This window comes from Berghia stephanieae, chromosome 7 (assembly GCF_034508935.2).
Source record: "Berghia stephanieae isolate SIO BIC M18660-M18661 chromosome 7, UCSD_Bste_1.3, whole genome shotgun sequence".
NCBI lineage: Eukaryota > Metazoa > Mollusca > Gastropoda > Nudibranchia > Aeolidiidae > Berghia > Berghia stephanieae.
In genome coordinates this window covers 30,304,220-30,316,255 of record NC_088366.1, presented here as the reverse complement: position 1 = coordinate 30,316,255, position 12,036 = coordinate 30,304,220, and positions in this window count along the sequence as shown.

The window sequence follows — 12,036 nt, the reverse complement described above, 5'->3', positions numbered from 1 at the left end:
ACCTAAAAGTTTCATCCAGACACAAGCACAGCTCCCAACTAAGAGGAATACACTCAAATGTTTACAAATAGAATAAGTAAACTAAACATAATACAATGCATAACAGAGAGATGATTTATAAGGAAAAAAATATCATCTCCCAAAAATATAACTATACATTCGACTGTTTCCCTCCAAGTCAAGGAACTCCGGCCAAGTCAGGACAAAACTAAGTAATTTCATTCCAAGACAACGACAGGAAACAATTGGAAAACGGGTATGGGGGGATAGAAGACACAGCATATACCTCCCTGCCCACTAAGGGAGGTCAGGATCCCCACCCAGTATAGCAACAACCAAGATAGAGAAGATTAGTTCAACATCACCTTAGAGAAACATATCCCTGTAGTTTCACTAATACCGGTACAGGATCATGTTTTTTTTAATGTTTACAGGGGTCATTTCAGCACCAGTAAAAAGGAAGGCGATAGAAGGAAAGGCCGAAACGTCGTTTATTTTGTGTTGTTCATTCATGAGTCAGATTTACTCCCTTTATCTTTATCTCGATAGAAGGAAAGTTGTAGATCTGAAGCTAAAAGCACCAAAGAAAAGGAGACTGGTTCAAATAGGGAAACAGACAACTCTACAAGTGATACAATACAAGCAATCCATCGATGTTCCTTTTTCTTTTTGGACATTACTTAAAAGTCCCATCCTTGCACAAGAAAAGGATTCCACAATGAAGGATACATTCAAATATTTACAAAGAATTATTCAAAAGTAAAAACTGTAATAGTACATAACAGATGATTTACAAATAAAAAGCATAATCTTTCCAAAAAAAAAAAAAACATTTGACTGTCTCCCTCCCAGCTAAGGATCCCTGACAGGACCTCGAAAAAAACTGATCAGTCTCAATCCAAAACAAAGACGGAGAGCAGCATGGAAAAGGAAAACAAATTTGGGGGAGATGTTACGTGTTGCTGTTGGCCAGGGACACTTTGTAAAGCGCTTTGAGCATGATAAGTGGATATTGCGCAATATAAAAGAAAATGCTCAAGTTCAATTATTTTCAATTTTCAGTATCTAAATCAGTCTGACATAACACCAATTCGGGATGATGGATCATATATAAATATAATTGTTTTTAAGGGTAACATGGCGCTTGCGACACTTTTAGGTCATTTCAGTGCCAGTATAAAATAAGAAAATCAGAATGTCAAAACAAATTCTAGATCGGTTTTTGGGTTTTTTTTTAAGGGTTTTACGGTGCTTGTGACACATTTAGGCATTTCAGCGCCAGTAAGAAAATGGGACTGTAAAAAAGTTAAGAGATTTACAATTAAAAGTGCACAAGAAAGTAAGACAAAGGGAAATGGAACAGATGTAGATTCCAAGAGCATGGTTTGAGATCACATAAAAATCTCATATCTTTACACTAGCACAAGTCCACAATAAGAGGGACACACTCAAAGGTTTACAAATCATATGTTCAAAAAAATAAACACAATACATAACAGAGAGATGATTTACAAATATCATCCAAAACTATAACCATACATTTGACTGTTTCCCTCCCAGCCAAGGACTCCGGTCAGGGTCAGAATAAAAGTAAGTCATCTCATTCCCAGACAAAGAGAAAGCAATTGGAGAACAGATATAGGGGGATAGAAGACACAGTAAGTACCTCCCTGGGAACCCCACCCAGAATTCTAGATTTACAAGTTAAAGCATCCCAGAAAAAAAGTAAGACAAAGGGGACTGGTTCAAATGGGGAACAGATGTAGATTATAAGTGAAAACTATTGGTGTACTTAGTTTGAAATTACCTAAAAGTAGAATCCAGATTGTACAAGCACAGGACCTCGCTAAGAAGAGGAATAAACTGAGAAGCTAAAATAACGAAGTTCAAAATAAAAACTTCAAAAGTACACAACAGAGAGATGATTTTGAAAAAAAATATCTCCTTTACATCTCTCAGCCAACGACTCCGGCCTGGGCCAGGACAAAACCAAGTGTAATCCCATTCCACTGCAAAGATAGAAAGTAGGAAGTAACACAGAAAAACAGATCATATATAGGATGGAAGTAGTAGTAGTAGTAATAGTAGTAAGCTTCGCATTCCGAATATCGCTTGCTGAGAATTGTGTGATTCAGTCACGGTCGATAAGTATAGCTGCTCTCTCCATCCATGTAGTTAATTGTTTCCATTGGTCACGGTCCTGGGCCAGAGTTTGAGGCTGTCAAGATCTTGTTGTGACCTTAGTACGGAGGGCACTGCAGTATTTCTTAGTTCTTCAGGGATTAATTCGGCCTCATCTGAATCCAGAAATTTTCTGATATGTAGAGAATGGTTTTCTGTTTTGTTTTTAAGGGTTTTACATAAAGGTCATATCAGCGCCAGTAAAAAGGAAGAAAATGGGATAGTTGCTTTGTTTTTTTGTTTTTTACGGCACTTGCAACACATTTAGGTTATATCAGCGCCAGTAAAAAGGAAGAAAATGGGATAGTAAAAAGTTCTAGAATTACAGTTAAAACACCCAAGAGAAAGTAAGACAAAAGGGGAACTGGGAACAAATAGGGATCAGATGTAGATTCCAAGAGCATACCACCAATATTCTTAGTTTGAGATCACCTAAAAGTCCCATCCGGACACAAGCACAAGATCCAACAAAGAGGAATACACTCAAATGCTTACATTATACATTCAAAATAAATATAATAATACATAACAGAGAGATGATTTACATGGGAAAAAAATATCATCTCCCAAAACAATAACTATGCATTTGACTTTCCCTCCCAGCCAGGGCCAGGACAAAACCAAGTTATCTCATTCCAAGACAAAGACAGAGAGCGTGTTGGAAAACAAATATAAGGGGATAGAAGACACAGTATGTACCTCCCTGCCCGCTATGGGAGGTCAGGATCCCCACCCAGAAAATGGGATAGTAAAAAGTTCTAGAATTACAATTAAAGCAGCCAAGAATAAGGCAAAGGGGAAATAGGTAGCAGATGTAGATTCCAAGAGCAAACTATCAGTGTACTTAGTTTGAGATTACCTAAAAGTACTACGTATCCAGACACAAGCACAGGTCCCCACTAAGAGGAATACACCCAATCCTATACAATACTTAAACAAAACATAATACATTGCATAACAGAGATGATTTACAAGGGGGAAAATATCATCTCCCAAAACCAACTATGCATTTGACTGTTTCCCTCCCAGCCAGGGTATCCGACCAGAACAAAACCAAGTAATCTCATTCCAAGACAAAGACAGAAAGCATGTTGGAGAACAGACATAGGGGGATAGAAGACACAGTATGTACCTCCCTGCCCACTGTGGGAGGTCAGGAACCCCACGCAGCGATATGTAGAGAGATTCTGGTTCAGGGTAGTTACTATTGATGTTGGTGGTCTCCCTACATATTTGTTGCCGTGAAGGAAATATTTTGTCTGCAGTTTGGGCTGGGGTGTTATTTTCTCGACACAAGATGTGACCAAATAGCCTCCATCGCTGTTCTTTTATTATAGTACTCAGGCGTTGGACCCTGGTTTTTCCATAGATATCAGTATTTGTAATTGTCTCTGGCCAATAAGATGTAAGTGTGTATATAAAAACTCAACAAACTTGAACTCCGTGCCCAAAAAAATCAAAAGACCCTACCCTGTATACTCCATAAAAGATTAAACGTGAGTTTTCAGTGACAAGATTTGCTTTATTTCCAAATGAGATCAATGCATTCAACACATACACACCATAACCTCTTACACTTATTTAATTATCACCCAAAAGAAAACTCAAAAGCCACCAATCCATACACTCATACAATGAATTAAAAAATCAACAGCATTCGGATATAATACAACTCGTAAATCCCATGTGTACCAACAGGCATCATATAATGTATCAAAAGCATATAATATAATCGTAACAAATGAGAAACTAATAACAGGTAAACATTTCATATGATATAATAATAAAAATAATGTTTTTGTTTTAATGGGTTTAGGCGCTTGCGACACACTTAGGTCATATCAGCGCCAGTAAAAAGGAAGAAAATTGGATAGTAAAAGTATTCTAGATTTAGAATTAAAAGGACATAAGAAAAAGTAAGACAAAGGGGAATGGTTTAACTAGGGAACATATGTAGATTCCAAGAGAACACTATCAGTGTACTCAGCTTGAGATCACCTAAAAGTGTCGTCCAGACACAAGCACAAGAACCAAGAGGAATACACTCAAATGTTTACAAATCATATGTTCATAAAATAAAATAAAAAATACAGTACATAACAGAGAGATGATTTACAAGGGGAAAAAATATCATCTCCCAAAACTATAACTAAGCATTCAACTGTTTCCCTCTCACTCAGCCGAGAACTCCGACCACGATCAGGACAAAATTAAGTAATCTCATTCCAAGATTAAGACAGAGAGCTATTGGAAAACAGATATAGGGGGATAGAAGACACAGTAAGTACATGCCCGCCCACTAAAAACCCCACCCATAATAATAATAACAATAATAATAATAATAATAATAATAATAATAATAATAATAATAATAATAATAATAATAATAATAATAATTTTAATATCCATTAACATAAAACAAAATGTATGATACAAAATACACATTAAGTTACTTCAGAATAATCATTTTTATTTTTATTTTTAAGTAATTATGCATCAAAACATTATATTGAAGGCCATTGGTAGTAAGACATATGAAGGTTGCGTACGTGTCTTGTTTCTAAATCTGAGGAACTCTAGGGAAATGGTCCACATGTCACTTTTTATGGAAATTGAGTATTAATGTGGTGTAAAAAAAGTAGTAGTCCATCCGTGCCACAGGCCTATAGACCCAGTGTTTATCCCAGTTTCTATAGTGTAAAACCAATAGCAGTTGCTTGTTACCTTTTGGATAGGATGCTAGTCTATTGCAAAGTACTTTGTTTTTTGAGGGTTTTACAGCGCTTGCAACACATTTAGGTTATTTACGCACCAGTAAAACAGGAAGAATTTTAAAAATTCTAAATTTATGATTAAATGCATGAGAAAAAGTAAGACAAAGGGGAATGGTCCAAATAGGGAACAGAGGAAGATTCCAAGAGCGCACTATCAGTGTACTTAGTTTGATGTTTTGTTTTTGTTTTTAAGGGTTTTTATGGCGCTTGCAACACATTAAGGTCATATCAGCGCCAGTAAAAAGGAAGAAAATGGGATAGTACAAAGTTATAGAATTACAATTAAAGCACCCAAGAAAAGGGAAGACAAAAGGGGAACTGGTTCAAAGAGGAAACAGGTGTAGATTACAAAAGCACACTATCAAAGTACTTAGTTTTTAGATCACCTAAAAGTCTCATCCAGACACAAGCACAGGTCCCGTCTAAGAGGAATACACTCAAATGTTTACAAATCATATATAATATGTATACAAAACATAATACAGTGCATAACAGAGAGATGATTTACAAGAAAAAAATATCATCTCCCAAAACCAACTCTACATTTGACTGTTTCCCTCTCAGCAAGGGTATCTGGCCAGGACCAGGACATAACCAAGAAATCTCATTCCAAGACAATGACAGAAAGCATGTTGTTTTTTTTAATGAAACAGTACATAACAGAGATATTTGTTTGTTTTTAAGGATTTTACGGCGCTTGCAACGCATTTAGGTTATATCAGCGCCAGTAAAAAGGAAGAAAATGGGATAGTAAAAAGTTCTAGAATTACAATTAAAGCACCAAAGAGAAAGTAAGACAAAGGGGAACTAGGAACAAATAGGGATCAGATGTAGATTCCAAGAGCATACCACCAATGTACTTAGTTTGAGATCACCTATAAGTCTCATCCGGACACAAGCACAAAATCCAACAAAGAGGAATACACTCAAATGCTTACATTATATGTTAAAAATAACAAATATAATAATACATAAGAGATAGATGATTAACAGGGAAGAAAATATCATCTCTCAAAACAATAACTATGCATTTGACTGCTTCCCTCCCAGCCAGGACTCCGGCCAGGGCCAGGACAAAACCAAGTAATCTCATTCCAAGACAAAAACAGAAAGCATGTTAGAAAACAGATATAAGGGGATAGAAGACACAGTATGTACCCCCCTGCCCACTATAGGAGGTCTCAAATGCTTACATTATACATTCAAAATAACCAATATAATAATACATAATAGAAAGATGATTAACAAGGAAAAAATATTGTAGCTTTACATTTGACTGTTTCCCTCCCAGTCAAGGACTCCGGCTGGGCTAGGATAAAACCAAGTAGTCTAATTCCAAGACAAAGCAACTCAATATTCTACAGTTTGCTGTTTATTTTATAATTTAAAAAATTTTAATTGGCCGAGTTATCGTCATCTTGAGAAAAGTGGTTTTGAGACAAACGGCTTCAAACTTTACTAAACATTATTTCAACGTTTAAAGTGCCCTCCAAAAAAAATAAAATTAACATGTTTGAAGTTCAAATTTCACTCTAAAAATGTCATTAAATTATGCAGAAATGATAAACAAACAATCATATAATGATTGAAAAAATCCAATCTCCATTGGAAAGTCCCAAAACACCTTTAATTAGCCTTATCTCACAAAAATATTTCCACAACATGTGGACCATTTTGTTTGTTTTTAAGGGTTTTACGGCACTTGCGGACATTTCAGTGCCAGTTAAAAGGAAGAATATGGGATAGTGAAAAAATTCGAGAATTACAAGTAAAGGCACCCAAGAAAATGTAAGACAAAGGGGACGGGTTCAAATAGGGAACATATAGATTCCCAGAGTACACTATCACTATCAGTGTACTTAGTTTGAGATTACCTAAAAGTCTCATCTGGACACTGTCACAGGATTCCACTGAGAGGAGTACACTCAAATGTTACAGAATATATCCAAAACAGAAAAAAAGAGAGATGATTTACAAGAGGAAAAAATATCATCTCCCAGAACCAACATTTGACTATTTCCCTCTCAGCCGAGGACTCTGGCAAGAGCCAGGACAATGCCAAGTAATCTCATTTCAAGACCAAGACAGGTAGCAACTCGGAAAACAGATATCAGGGGTTAGAAGACAAATCAAGTGACCTCCTGCCCAGCATAGGAGGTCAAAAGACCCCACCCAGTATCTCATGAAAGTACTTCCAGTGACACGTGGATAATTTTCCCTAGAGCACCTCATCCATTATTCTTATAACAACGATACATTTACAATGAAAATTGACAAACAATTTTTTAATAGTAAAACACTGTGTAATATAACACTGAAAATCAAAAACACGTTCTTCATGATTACTTATGAAGGTAAATGAATTGCTTGGTAAAAATCACACATGATGCAAGAAAGGAATGAAATAAGAATGTTGATGCTACCATCAAAGGCAAAAAAAAACAGAAGTACTACTTGCAGAAGCCATTTAACTATTGCCCAGTAATGTTATAAAGCATGTACAATATTTTGGTTTTGTTTCTAAAGGTTTAGGCTTTAACTTTAGTTGAACATCCAGTACTACTAAAAGGTTGATATTGTCTCTATAATATTTTTAAAAGGCGGAAATTCCTCATTTGAATACAAAATCGCAGATCTGAGGAAAACCATCAGCAATGCTTAAGGGTTTTCAGCATTTGCAAGGTTAGATATAATATAGTCTGTTACAAAAGAAACTAGACAGTTTGTTTTCACCACATGGGTCGATACTGGTTGGAACAAATACAATGACATATACATATTTGGAAACTAGACTAAACTAGTTTTTCGGTGTATAATTTATTGAATTTGTGTAAACCGTTGAAAAGTCACAGATATTTAGAACCAGTCGTCAAAAAATTGATTTTGCAAATTTGAGCACAAAATTTAAATCATCACAAACGACTCATTTCAGTATTTTGCATGTCCATCACTAGAACTGATCAATGACACAATTCTTTGCCTCATTGATGACGTCATCGGATGGGCTGTTTCTGTTGATATATCATTCCACATAGTATCTATTCTAATGAACAGCTCATCAGATTTTGTACAATGATCTCACCCTCTTTCTTTTTAGCTTTCGTTTCATAAAATCCCTCATATATGTTGAATAGGATTGACGTCAGGTGACACAGCTGACCACAGGTTCATCACCCCTACAATTTAGGATATTTGTCTAGCTCTATGTGATGTGATCATACAACAATTGGTTCAAGAATATCACTGATGTATAGGTCAGAGTTGAGCCTTTTCTACCACCAATTATCATTCCTCACACCATTACAGATTCATTATCCTGGATGTGTGAGTTCAAAGATGCCTTCGTCATTGAAACATTCATCTAAACGTTGATAGCACAAAATCCAAATCCGTTTGTCTCTAGAATCAACTTCAAAAAGCGATCCGTCTGTAAATAAAAAGCTGTCACTATTCTGATCCCAATCCAAGTCCTGGTGTTCAATTGCCCATCTCAGTCTAAATTTATATTTTGGGTGCACATTTACAAAATGTAACTTTGTTTGTTTTTGTTTTTTAAGGCTTTTATGGGGCTTGCAAGACATTAAGGTCATATCAGCGCCAGTAAACAGGAAGAAAATGGGATAGTAAAAAGTTCTATAATTACAATTAAAGCACCAAAGAAAAGGTAAGACAAAGGGGAATTGGTTCAAATAGGAAACAGACGTAGATTCCAAGAGCACACTATCTACTTTTTTAGGATATATAACATGTACCACTTTTTTTCTCTTATGCGAGATAATAGCAAATACAAACTGTCTAGTTTCTTTTGATGACTATATAATGCTTTTAAAAATATTATGGTAGGCTAGAAGTTAGAGGCACTTTAAAGCACCAACAAGAAGGCTCATTCAAACTAAGAACAGAAGTAGATGCAAGAACTATCTATCCTTGTATCTAGTCAGTGATCATCCTAAAGTCCTACCAAGACACAAATCCACAACCCCTGCCAAAGAAGATGCACTCAAATGCTTACATAAAATACAAACAGTGGTGTCTGCTTAAGATAAATTCCTTTGGGACCAGAAAACAAGTTTATCTTGAGTGTTTTCAGCATGTTTAGTGGATATTGTGCTATATATCCGTGATCAAAAATAAGTATACACATTTTAAATTGTCATTATATTTTTATTTTTAAACGTAGCATAAAGCTCTTTGGCTGTGTAGTTTTTAGAGTTATGAGCTGTGCAATTATCAAGATTTTTGTCTTTACCTCAACTTTCCTTCTCCATGATATGCATGTGTTGTTTTAACCTTTTTGCAAAATACTATTTAACAAGAATTATTTAGCACAAATAATTCACATGAGTTGTTTTGTTCGACTTCATTTAACTCAAAAAAAAAAGAAACAACTTAAATCATTTATTACAAAATACATTGACAATGTCAAGATCTAATGAATTGTGTGGCTGGACATCTTTTGTTATGTTTGTAAGCAAGGTTTATCCTATCCATTTTCAAGGGAAAAAACATTCCTATCCCATTGGATGATGGCTGTAAGCATAAGTCCAGAAGGGACTATGCTCAGGAAAATTAAATGCGTGACTCTTTTTCAACTACATGGTTAGGAGGATTGTATGTTTTTTGTTTTGTTTTTGTTGCTTTGTTTGTTTCTTTTTTTTTTGTTTTGTTTTTGTTTGTTTGTTTTTTTTTGTTTTGTTTTTTTTTTTTGGGGGGGGGGGGGAGAGGGAAGGAGAGAGGAGGATGGATTTGGTACAAGGAGGAGGGAAAAGAAGGCAAGTATGTTAAGAACAATTTATTTTACCTGGACTGAGCCTGATTCATGTTTATCTAAACCAGACTTTGGTTAGGTGAATAGAAGGAAATAAACAGAACCTGATGAAAAAGGGTTTTTTTAAAGCGAGATTTTAACTTGAGTGAGTTTATCTTATCTAGACTCCACTGTATGCAATAATATAATAACAACATATCATAGATAAATCCATCTATTTTCCTTTCAACAAACGATACCAGGGCATGGCCTTGGCAGAATCACATGATCTCATATTACAGCAAAGCCACAGGAAAAGGACAATTGATATAAAGGAAAGTTGAAACAATTAGTATGCAGACTAATAATGCCCCAGAAGGGAATTACATCCAACAAGAATCATGAGGGAAAAAAAAAGCTAACATTATTGAATAACTGAATAAATGTAGTAAAACAGCTTTGCGTAATATCATGATAAACACTTAAGGCAAGCATCAAATATGTGACAATAACTCTTTGAAGCAAAACAAGCAACATATAGACATATAGAATATTCAAAACAATTTCAACAAGTCATCTGAAATTTAAATTAAATTGCACAATGCCATCAAAACAGATTCAATAATTTTTTCTCTTTATCTTTTTTTTTTCGGTTGAGAGGTGGGCAGATTTGAAAACAATGGAATAAAAAAAAATAAAGGAAATATTTTTAAAAGTACAAAAAAAGAAGAAATAATAATGCAGACATTTTGTCCTCAATGCATATATTATCAAAACACGGTGATACATCAACTTCGTAAAATCTAAGAATGTTGCATACATCAATTTCGAGGAAGTTATTTTGAAACATTGAAGAAGATGAAAAGAAAAGAAAAAGGAAAATGATGATAAGAATCTGTGTCGCACAGATAAGTTGGTGCTACTAGAATTTTCGAAAATAACGTTCAAATATACACCAAGTAACTTTTCCTGAGGTTGAAATTGAATTACAAATTCATTTGAGACACACTGCATTCATCTGGTATTATGTCAGAGAGAACCAGGTGCTGAAAGAGATATTTTGAATGAAGTTAAAATGATCATAAATGTAAATTTTCGTTTTTTGAACTAAAAGAATCTACCTGCAGTTAATCTCCTTTTTGAAACATAAATTTTCAATGAAGTCTCATTGTTTTTTCACTACAATTCAAGTTTTAGCATCTCAGTGACCTCAACAAAATAAACCAACCAAGTAATTAATGAACAAGAATGAAATAAAAACTTTGAAAAAGAACAAAATACGGAACATTCCATGTTTGATATTTTAGACGATATTTATAATAATAATAATAATAATAATAATAATAATAATAATAATAATAATAATAATAATAATAATAATAATAATAATAATAATAATAATAATAATAATAATAATTATTTTTTTTTAATTTTAATTTTAAAAAATAATAATAATAATAATAATTTACATTTATGATACTCAGCTTATCCCCTAAGGAAGGGACCTGGGAGATTTCTTTTACAATAATGAGAGTTAAGTACACAAATTCACAATTCTAGAGGACTCTACTACTATTGAAAAGCAGATTTTAATGAGTTTTAATGCTCTTTTTAGAGATGTTCATGAATTCATAGATGAAGAATTTTTGAGAGAATGAGGTAAGCCACTCCAGACCACTCTCCTATTTTAATCTGATTTTTGGTAGTTTCAATCTACATTTCATTTGAACATCTCCCATTTCTCGCTGGCTCAAAGGAGATACAAGATCTTGAGAATATTGTGGGGCTGTCCTTCAATACATTTAAAGTTAAAGATAGTTGTTGCAGCTGTCAATACTAAAAATCGAATTTATAGTGAAGTATAATAGTATGAGGCTTGAGTTAGCCTTATATTTTCAATTGAGGAGTATGAAAACAATTATTTCTTAAAGAACGAAAAAATAAAATTCATTTTTTTTAAATTTTTAATTATTTTCAAGTCACATCTGTTATATGGGCCAAATATCATATATTGAAGCCAAAGGGGGACAGGTATCGTGTTAAAGACGATATTTTGAGAGAACCTTTCACAATTACTATTTGTTGCTTTTCCACTTCGTTATTTTATCTCTTTTATTTTTATTGTTACTGTTACTTTTATTGCTGCTGCTAGAAGAGAAAAACTATAATTCATTTATCCACCAGAGAGATTTGAGCAGTTCTTACTTGAATGATTTGGAAACTGCTGCTGATACCATTTGCTGTGGGAAAGGGCTTTCCCATGGTTTTCTGTATTTTATTTGTCAGCTTCTTTTGAGTATGAGCATATTTGTTTTAGGAAGTCATTAAAATATC